The following is an 8,965-nucleotide window of genomic DNA, read 5'->3' on the forward strand; positions in this document are numbered from 1 at the left end:
CTTCTGCCACAAATTCCCCCAGCTGTGAGCCTTCCAACCTTCTAAGTATTCCTTTATATGTGGTTCAGAGTTCTGGGACCAGCCCCTGAGCCTGCTTGGTCGGTTATTCTGTTTTGTTGTTGGCGGAGCTCTCTGTTATATGTCCACCCGATCCGCCATCTTGTTTGTTCTTACAAATACCTTTTTAAAAACATAAAGGGGTCACTGTGAAGGCTCGGCATGGAGGTTACCTCAGAGGGTGGAGGGTGGCACCTTAGGGACAGTGTCAGAGGATGATAGTTGCAGCATCAACCTGCTGACTGCAGAGACAGCAAGTGTTGAAGAACAACTGCATGGATTGGGAGAGGTTATGCTGATGGCGGACAAGGTTCTTCCATTGGAAAGAACCTGGCTTTTACCTGCTATCATGGGCATGGTTTCTTTGGTATTTCTGATGATGTATTATCTAGAGCTATCTTTTCTGTCCTGTGTTTCCTGTCTTGTTATGTTTTTGTGCTTGGCTGACTACCTCGTTCCCATCATAGAGCCTAGAAATTTTGGCTCCAATAAATGGACCACTGAGCAATAACAAAGATTCCATGAATTTTACAGCAATCAAGTGAAGACTAGAAGTCCTGGTGTGGCACTGTGGGTTAATGCGCAAGACTGCAAAGTCAGTTTGAACTGCAAGGTTGGTGGTTCAAGCTCACCAGGTGCTTCTTGGAAACCCTATACAGAGTCACTATGGGTTGGAACTAGCTCGACGGCACTTAACAACATCCACAAGGGTGAGGACTAGCTGCAGAACTGTGGACTGGTAGAAATGCCTCTTTACAGGAAAGGAAAAAAAGCCTAAAATGTACTCCATGACCACGATCATTTCTCTTGCTGCAGTTGCTTGGGTGAAGCAGCAAGTCCACAACCTTCTTCTCACCTATCTGATTGTAATTTTAACACTGTTGCTTCCTGGACTAAACTAACATGGAACCATTTCAAAGTACATGGCCAAGAGAGAGTTAAACTTCTCAAACAAAAAGAAAAGAAGAATGAATAATGCATCTGCTTTCTTCAGTGTGGTTGGTTGTTGAAGTATATACATGGGTCCTGGAAACAGTTTCTACTATGCTATCTATACGAAAATGTTACACAAGAAGCTCTTTGCTTTCCCTCATTCTGCCCTTGTTGTTGTTAAGTGCCATCGAGTTGGTTCCGACCCACAGTGACCCTGTATAGGGTTTTCAAGGAGCAACAGGTGAGCTTGAACCACCGACCTTGTAGTTTAAACTGCTTTGCAGTCTGGCACATTAACTCACAGCGCCACACCAGGACTCCCATTCTGCCCTTAGTTACTAGAAATTCAAGACTTGTCAGGTACAGCTTTTTGCATTCATAGTGTTGTACCATGGAGTGTTGCTGGCTACGTTCTCATCAGTTGACTTTATATGGCCAACTCATTTATGGGTAGTGACTTGTTGATCTTTCTCACCCACAGTTCATTGTATCCTTATTTTCAGGCAATTTCATTTAAAATGTAAGTAGTAAACTTTATCCTTTACTACCTTTAGTTATCAGTGACTCTTGAAAAATTTTCAAATTAATCTTTGCTTGAGGTAAATACTAGCAGTCGAGGTCTGTGGCTACGGGAAGCTGGTCCTACTACCTGTTTCCATAGGCCACTAACCAGGAACTGGCTGGCATGAATAGAGACCACTGGCATCACTGTTGATGAAGAGGCCAATCCAATTCATTCCTTATTCTGTGTCTTTGCCATGGAAGAAGAATCTCCCATGGAATAAAAGGAAACATATGCCATGCCTTTAGTATGTGCCCATTTCTAAATTGGTATGAGCAAAACATACCAATTTGTAGGCAACATTGATCTCTTCTCCTAAATGGGGGCTCTTGACAGGCAGAGAGCTCTGGTCTCCGCCCACTTAGACTTTAATTAAGTAAGTACTTAGAGCCTTTCAATAGCAGACTGCCAAAAGATGGCCGGTTTTATTTTTAACATAGTTTTAATTTCAGCTTTTCAGCTGACTGAATAAAACTAAAGTGCATAAAACATTAAAGTTCATGAAGGACATACAGCTTAGGTTAGTCAGGAATCATTTCTGTAGAAAATAGGCTATCCTCCTAATTTCTTACGAGAGTTCTTTAAAAGTACACCTTAAGCTTCTCATCTTGTTGTCATGTTGACTCTTTCAGTTCCCACAGGTTTGGACTAGGAGACAGGCTGATATCTGACTGTTTCCCTCCATCTTTCTCTAAAGCTTGTAAGACTGTGGGTAAGAACTGACTGTGACAATAATTGTTAGCCTTGAGTCTACAAAGATTTTATAACTCCCTGGAAAGCTACTTAGAATCATTTTGTATTTTTCAGGAACTAGAAATTGAGAGAAGTTGAAATCTATAGGAGCAATCCTCTGGGGGCCAATACTGTTGAGACATATTTGGGAACAATTAAACTCTGAACTAGAAGTCATAGAGTTGTGTGAATTTACTGCACTTATACTGTAAAACTTAGACCTTGTGGTATATCTCTCCCTAAATAAATACATCTCCCTTTTCTGTACTACTGTAGACATTAGTGCCTGTATAGCATATGGATTTTTTTTGTAATGTTTCCTATGAAAATTACCTTAATTTTATGTGTGTTTCCTCATTGTAAATACGTCTATTATCTTACTTGGGTATTTGTGTTTGTGTTCTACTGTAAACTACACTTTACACTTTAATTCTGTATTATTTCTTCTACTTTCTTTTGTGTAAAAGGAGAAAAATTAAAATGCAAAAAGCTGGGGGGTGGGAAGATGACAATAACATGGACTTCACTAGATGGAATACACAGAAACCAAATTGACTACATCTGTGGGGAAAGATGGAAAAATTCCCTATCATCAGTCGAAACAAGACCAGAAGTTGAATGTGGAACAGACCATTAATTGCTCGCATGTAAGTTTAAGTTGAAGCAGAAGAAAATTAAAGCAAGTCCATGAAAGCCAAAATATGACCTTGAACACATCCCACCTGAACTTAGAGATCATCTCAAGAACAGATTTGATACATTAGAGACTAGAGACCAAAGAAGAGAAGAGTTGTGGGATGACATCAAGAACATCATAAGAAGACAAGAAAGAAGGAAATGACCAAAATGGATGTCAGAAGAGACTCTGAAACTTGCTCTCCAGCATAGAGATGCTAACGCAAATGGAAGAAATGAGGAGATAGAAGAACTTAACAGAAAATTTCAAAGGGCAGCTTGATAAGACAAAATCAAGTATTACAATGAAATATGCATAGATCAGGAGTTAGAAAACCAAAAGGGAAGAACATATTTAGTATTTCTCAAGCTGAAAGAACTGAAGAAAAAATTCAAGCTTGGATTTGGAATATTGAAGGATTCTATAGCCAAAATATTGAATGATGAAGGTAACATCAAAAGAAGATGGAAGGAATACACAGAGTAAAGCTACCAAAAAAAAAGAAGAAAAAGAAAAAAGCTGATGTTCAACTATTTCAAAAGGTAGCATCTGATCAAGAGTCAGTGGTTCTGAAGGAAGAAGTCCAAGGTGCACTGAAGGCATTAGGAAAGAGCAAAACTCCTGAAATTGGAGGAATGAAAATTGAAATATTTTTAGCAAACTGATGCAGCACTGGAGGCACTTACTCATCAATTTGCCAAAAAATGTGGACGACAACTACCTGGCCATCTCACTGGATGTGGTCATTTCAAGGAAAGGAAACACATAGGATGTGGAAATCATACGACAATATCATTAATATCATATGCAAGTAAAATTTTGCTAAAGATAATTAATTCAAAAACTTCTGCAACAGTACATTGACAGGGAACTGCCAGAGGTTCAAGCCAGATTCAGACAAGGATATGGAATGAAGGACATCATTACTGACATCAGATGGCTTTTGGATAGAAACAAAAAATACAAGAAAGATATTTATCTGTGCTTTATTGACTATGCAAATGCTTTTTATTGTGCAGATCACAGTAAGTTATGGATAATATTGTGAATAATAGGTATTCTTAATTGTGTTCTTGAGGAACCTGTACATAGACGAAGAAGCAGTTGTTTGAATAGAACAAGGGGACACTGAATGTTTTAAAATCAGAAAAGGTGTGTGCCATGGTTATATCCTTTCACCATACTTATTCAATCTGTATGCTGAGCAAAAAACTCAAGAAGCTGGAATATATGAAGAAGACCATGGCATCAAGATTGAAGTAAGACTCATTTACAGTCTGCAATATGAAAATGATAAAACCTTGCATGCTCAAAGCAAAAAGGACTTAAAATAATGATGAAGATTAATGACCACAGCCTTCAGTCTGGGCTGCATGTCAATGTAAGGAAAACAAAAATCCTCATAATTGGCCCAATAAATATGATAAATGGAGAAAAGGTTGAAGTTGTCAAAGACTTCATTTTGCTTGGATCCACTCTCAGCAGTCAATAAATCAAATCTGCTGAACAAGACCTTTTTAAATTTTTCAAGAATAAAGATGTTAGTTTGAGGACTAAAGTGCACATTACCCAAGCCATGGTATTTTCAGTTGTCTCATATGCATTTTAAAACTGGTCAATGAATAAGGAAAATCATAGAATAATTGACACATTTGAATTAAGGTGTTGGAGAAGAACATTGAAAGTACTATGGCCAGAAAGTACCAGAAGAACAAACAAATCTGTATTGGAAGAAGTAGAGCAGAATGCTCCTTAGAAACCAGGATGGCAAAGCTTTGTCTCTCATACTTCATAATTTTATCAGGAGGGTCCTGTTCCTGGAGAAGGACATCATGCTTGGTAAAGTGGAGGTTCAGTGAAAAAGAAGACCCTCAATAAGATGAATTGGTGCAGGGACAACAGCAATAGCTTTAAGCATAACAACAATTGTGAGAATGGTGCAGGACTGGGCAGTGTTTTGTTTTGTTGTGCATCAGGTAGCTATGAGTCAGAGCTAACTCAATGACACCTAACAAGAACAACTGCAATTAGTGGATGGCTGCAGAGAAGGTCTCTCAATAATACATTTGTCCTAGTCTAGTTAAGGTGCCTTCCAGAAAAATGGTTCCATCAGAACAGTGTCTACTAAGGCGATCTGCTATTGTTATTAAATGCCATTGAGTCATTTCTGACTCATAGCTACCCTTTATAGGGTTTTCGAGCCTTTAAATCTTAGAGGGAACAGGAAGCCTCATCTTTCTCCCACTTGACCAGTTAAATTCAGGATTAGAGGTCAACTCAGAAGGCTATGGCAACTATTTTTGGGGATTCTTGGTGTGTGATAAGCACAGGACTGCAAGGTTGGTTGAACTGCAAGTTTGGCAGTTCAAACTCACCTGCTGATCCTCAGAAACCCTGTATGGGTTTGCTATGAGTTGGAACCAACTTGACAGCACTTCAAGACAGATATCCTTGAAGGATACAGGATAATCATGAGGGCTTATTATGAAGCAATTTTTAAAGAATTGAAAAGTGCATTGGTGAGAAAAAGACCAGGAAAGGTGCCCAAGGAGTTTATTCCTCTCACGACAAAACACCTGCTCATTGTTTGAGGGTAGCTAGGGCTGCCCTACAAGAATTTTATTGGGAAAATCTTACCCCATTCATCCTACAGCTCTGATCTTGCCTCTTCAGGCTTCTTTTGGTTTCCCAAACTAAAAGAACATTGAAAGGAAACACAATTTGAGTCCCTTGGTGATGATAAAACTGACAATTGGACATGATGTAATTCGAAGAGTAAAGAATACATTCGGGAAGGGTTAGAGAAATGGGAATGGAAACACCTCCTTCAGAAGTGTAAAGACCTAGCTAGATGGAGGGTAGGTCACATTCTGATATTTTTTGTTTAAAGTTTCTAAGATTTATAGCAATACTTTTCAACTTTTATATACTAATATGAACTCACCAAAATGAAACGGACAACTATGGAATCAATTTTGAGTCACAGCAACCCTATATAGGGTTTCCAAGACCCTTGAGAAACAGATAGCTTCATCTTTCTTCTGAAGAGCAGCTGGTAGTTTCGAACTGCCAACCTTTTGATTAGCGGCCCAACACCTATCACACAATACCACCAGGGTTCCTTGTATACATCTATGTTGTTGTTAAGTGCCATTGAGTCGGTTCCAACTCATAGGGACCCTGTATAGGGTTTCTGAGGAGTGGCTGATGTGTTTATCCTACACACTGAGCTTTTAATATTAAGTAGAGTGATTCTGTCCACTTAATTCTTATTTTTCAAGATCGTTTCAGCTATTCTAGATCTCTTGCCTTTCCATATTAATTTTAGAATAAACTTGTCTATGTCTACAAAACATATTGCCTGGATTTTTATAGGAATTACATTAAACTTGGAGTGCTGGTGTGGTGCTAGGGGTTAATGCACTGGACTGTAAAGTCTGTTTGAAAAAAAGATTGGCAGTTCAAGCTCACCAGCTGCTCCTTGGAAACCCTATATAGGGTCACTATGGGTTGGAACCGATTTGATAGCACTTAACAACAACAACAAGACATTGAACTTATATACAATACTGGGAGAATTGACGGCTTTACTATATTGAGTGTTCAAATCCATGAACATCATGTATCTCCATTTATTTAGTTTTTCTTTGATGTCTTTCATCAGAATTTTGTAATTTTCAGTATACGAATCCTGTACATGTTTTGTTAAGTGTATGCCCAAGTATTTCCTGATTCTCAGTGGTTGTAAATGGCATGTGTCTTTAATTCTAGTTTCTGTATTTATATAGGCAATTTATTTTTGTGCATGTGTGACCTTCCTGAACTAACTTGTTATTTCTAGTATTTTAAAAAGACTTCTTGGGATTTTATATATATACAAGGGATTATTGTGCCTTAGTGCTGCTTCTGTAAACAAGAACAGTGATGTACGCTGAGGATGATAATGGTGTAAGTCAGGGGAGGAGGGTATGGAGAGCCAGAGAGAGGAAAGCAGAGTGGAACCCCAGTTTTATTACTTATAGAGGCAGATATATTTTGTTCTTCTCATGGGCAAGTCTGCATCTCACTGGTATGCATTGGATAGTATGTATTGGATGTATTGAATGGTATGTATTGGATGGGTGGGGCAAGGAGGACTCAGTGGATAGGAATGGGTGGCTTCCTCAATGAAACTGCTGAAATCTAAGAGATTACAGGCAGCTCAGACCATAACCCCAGATTTGTGTTTAACTTTAGGGAAGGTATGAAGAAACAGGTCATGGGACACACATCTTAATGGGATGTGGTTTGTGGAGAACACCTCCAAAGTTAAATATCCACATTCAAGTTTTACTTGCTGAATCACTAGTTGGGGAAATGTAGGTGAATTCCTTTCTATCTGTTTTGGGAGAGCAAATTCATTACATTTTATTCTTCAAAATGCACCTTTTTAAATTATATAAGTTAATTATGGTCTTTCTAGAAACACATCAATGAATAGGAAAGCAGAAGCAAGGAAAAAGAGATAACTCATAATTTCATCACTCAATGACACTCGTTGGCATTTATTTGTTTTCCTACTGAGCTATTTGTAAAAGTTTGTATTCTTTTTTATTTGACATGTAAGTTTTAACATCTATGTAACATGCAATGTTTTCATGCTATTGCAAATGCCACAGAAATACACTAGAGATGTTGCACTTATATAGTTTTTCAACATTCATTAGTGAGTCTTCTATTATTGGTAATTTGGGTTTTCTGCAAGGTTTCACTATTACTAAGATTTCTTTAGTGAATATCTTCATGTAAAACTATTTTTCTGTGTTTAGGATTTTCTTTAGAACATTCCCACAAGTAGATTTACTGGGCCAAAGAGTGCTCTTTTTAAGATTCTTGATACAAAGTCCCACTTAGATTTCCAATCAGGTAATAGCATGTATGTATGAGTCCTTAGATGGTGTCACTTGGCTGCTAAATAAAAGTTGGCAGTTCGAATCCACCCAGTGGTGCTGCTAGTATCAAACCATTGAAAATAACATGGAATGCAATTCTACTCTAAAAACATGGGGTCATGTCGAGAACCGGCCTCGACTGGGGGGTTCGGTTCATGAAGTAGGGAGATCTGGTGGCAACAGAGACAGATAAAGAGTACACACAAAGACACAACAAGAGAGACAAGAATACACCCTGAGACCAGAGTGGATGCGACACTGGCGTCAGACAGATCCTGCATTGTAAACATCATGGCTATGCAGGCAGTATGCACACCTTACCAACTGCAATGCCTGCCCGTAATGCATGCCCTGCAAGCCATAACGCATACGGGCTTCAGTCTGCGCCTCCTTTTTTTTCAGGGAAGAGCTTTACACAAAGGAAGGCGGGGATTATTAAGACAGGGTACAGAAGTGAAATGTGATTAATCATTCAAAACAGGACACAATGATTTATAGGAACAAATTCTAAAACATACATCACAAATTGTCTTGATACTCTAACATCCTTAATTTTCTAGAAATTCAAGCAAATTATTACATAGTACTTTTTAGGTTCAAATCCCAAGGCAGCAACTCAAGGTTTCTCAAGGCTAATTAACATACCTATAGCACCTAATCTTCAGTGAGAAAAGGATTCAAAAAGTCTGGAAGGAGTCCAGCTGTTTCAGCTACCTGGCCGAGGCTTGCAGGAGGAAGGAGGACGCCTAGGTTAATGGTCTGCACCTGGGAACGATTTGAGAAGGCTGACAACTATTATTCTTTGAACAAAACCCCGGAAGTCGCCAATCTACTTTGAGTGAATTCCTTGGGGGAATTTTCTCCAGCGTCTCCCAGCAAACTTGCCTTGGGAGCTTTTAGGCCTCGGCTTTAGAAGAGGTTTTTGGTTTAATATTTGTCCATGGGTATCAAGGGCTCATGTATTAAGTTAATATCAAACATAACTGAATAACTTGATAAAGAACAGTTTTGCCATGCTTTCAAGGTGGCCAGAGTTTGTTCCTCAGAGAGATTTTGTTCCCAGAACCTTAAGCA

At 38.7% G+C, this 8,965-nt stretch overlaps 1 pseudogene; it reads left to right on the forward strand.

Annotated features, from left to right (window-relative positions):
* Positions 1–262: 262 nt before the first annotated feature.
* On the forward strand, positions 263–1,033 carry LOC102838124 (annotated as a pseudogene).
* The last annotated feature ends 7,932 nt before the right edge of the window (positions 1,034–8,965 follow it).

Source organism: Chrysochloris asiatica, unplaced genomic scaffold, assembly GCF_000296735.1.
Source record: "Chrysochloris asiatica unplaced genomic scaffold, ChrAsi1.0 scaffold00154, whole genome shotgun sequence".
Classification (NCBI taxonomy): Eukaryota; Metazoa; Chordata; class Mammalia; order Afrosoricida; family Chrysochloridae; genus Chrysochloris; species Chrysochloris asiatica.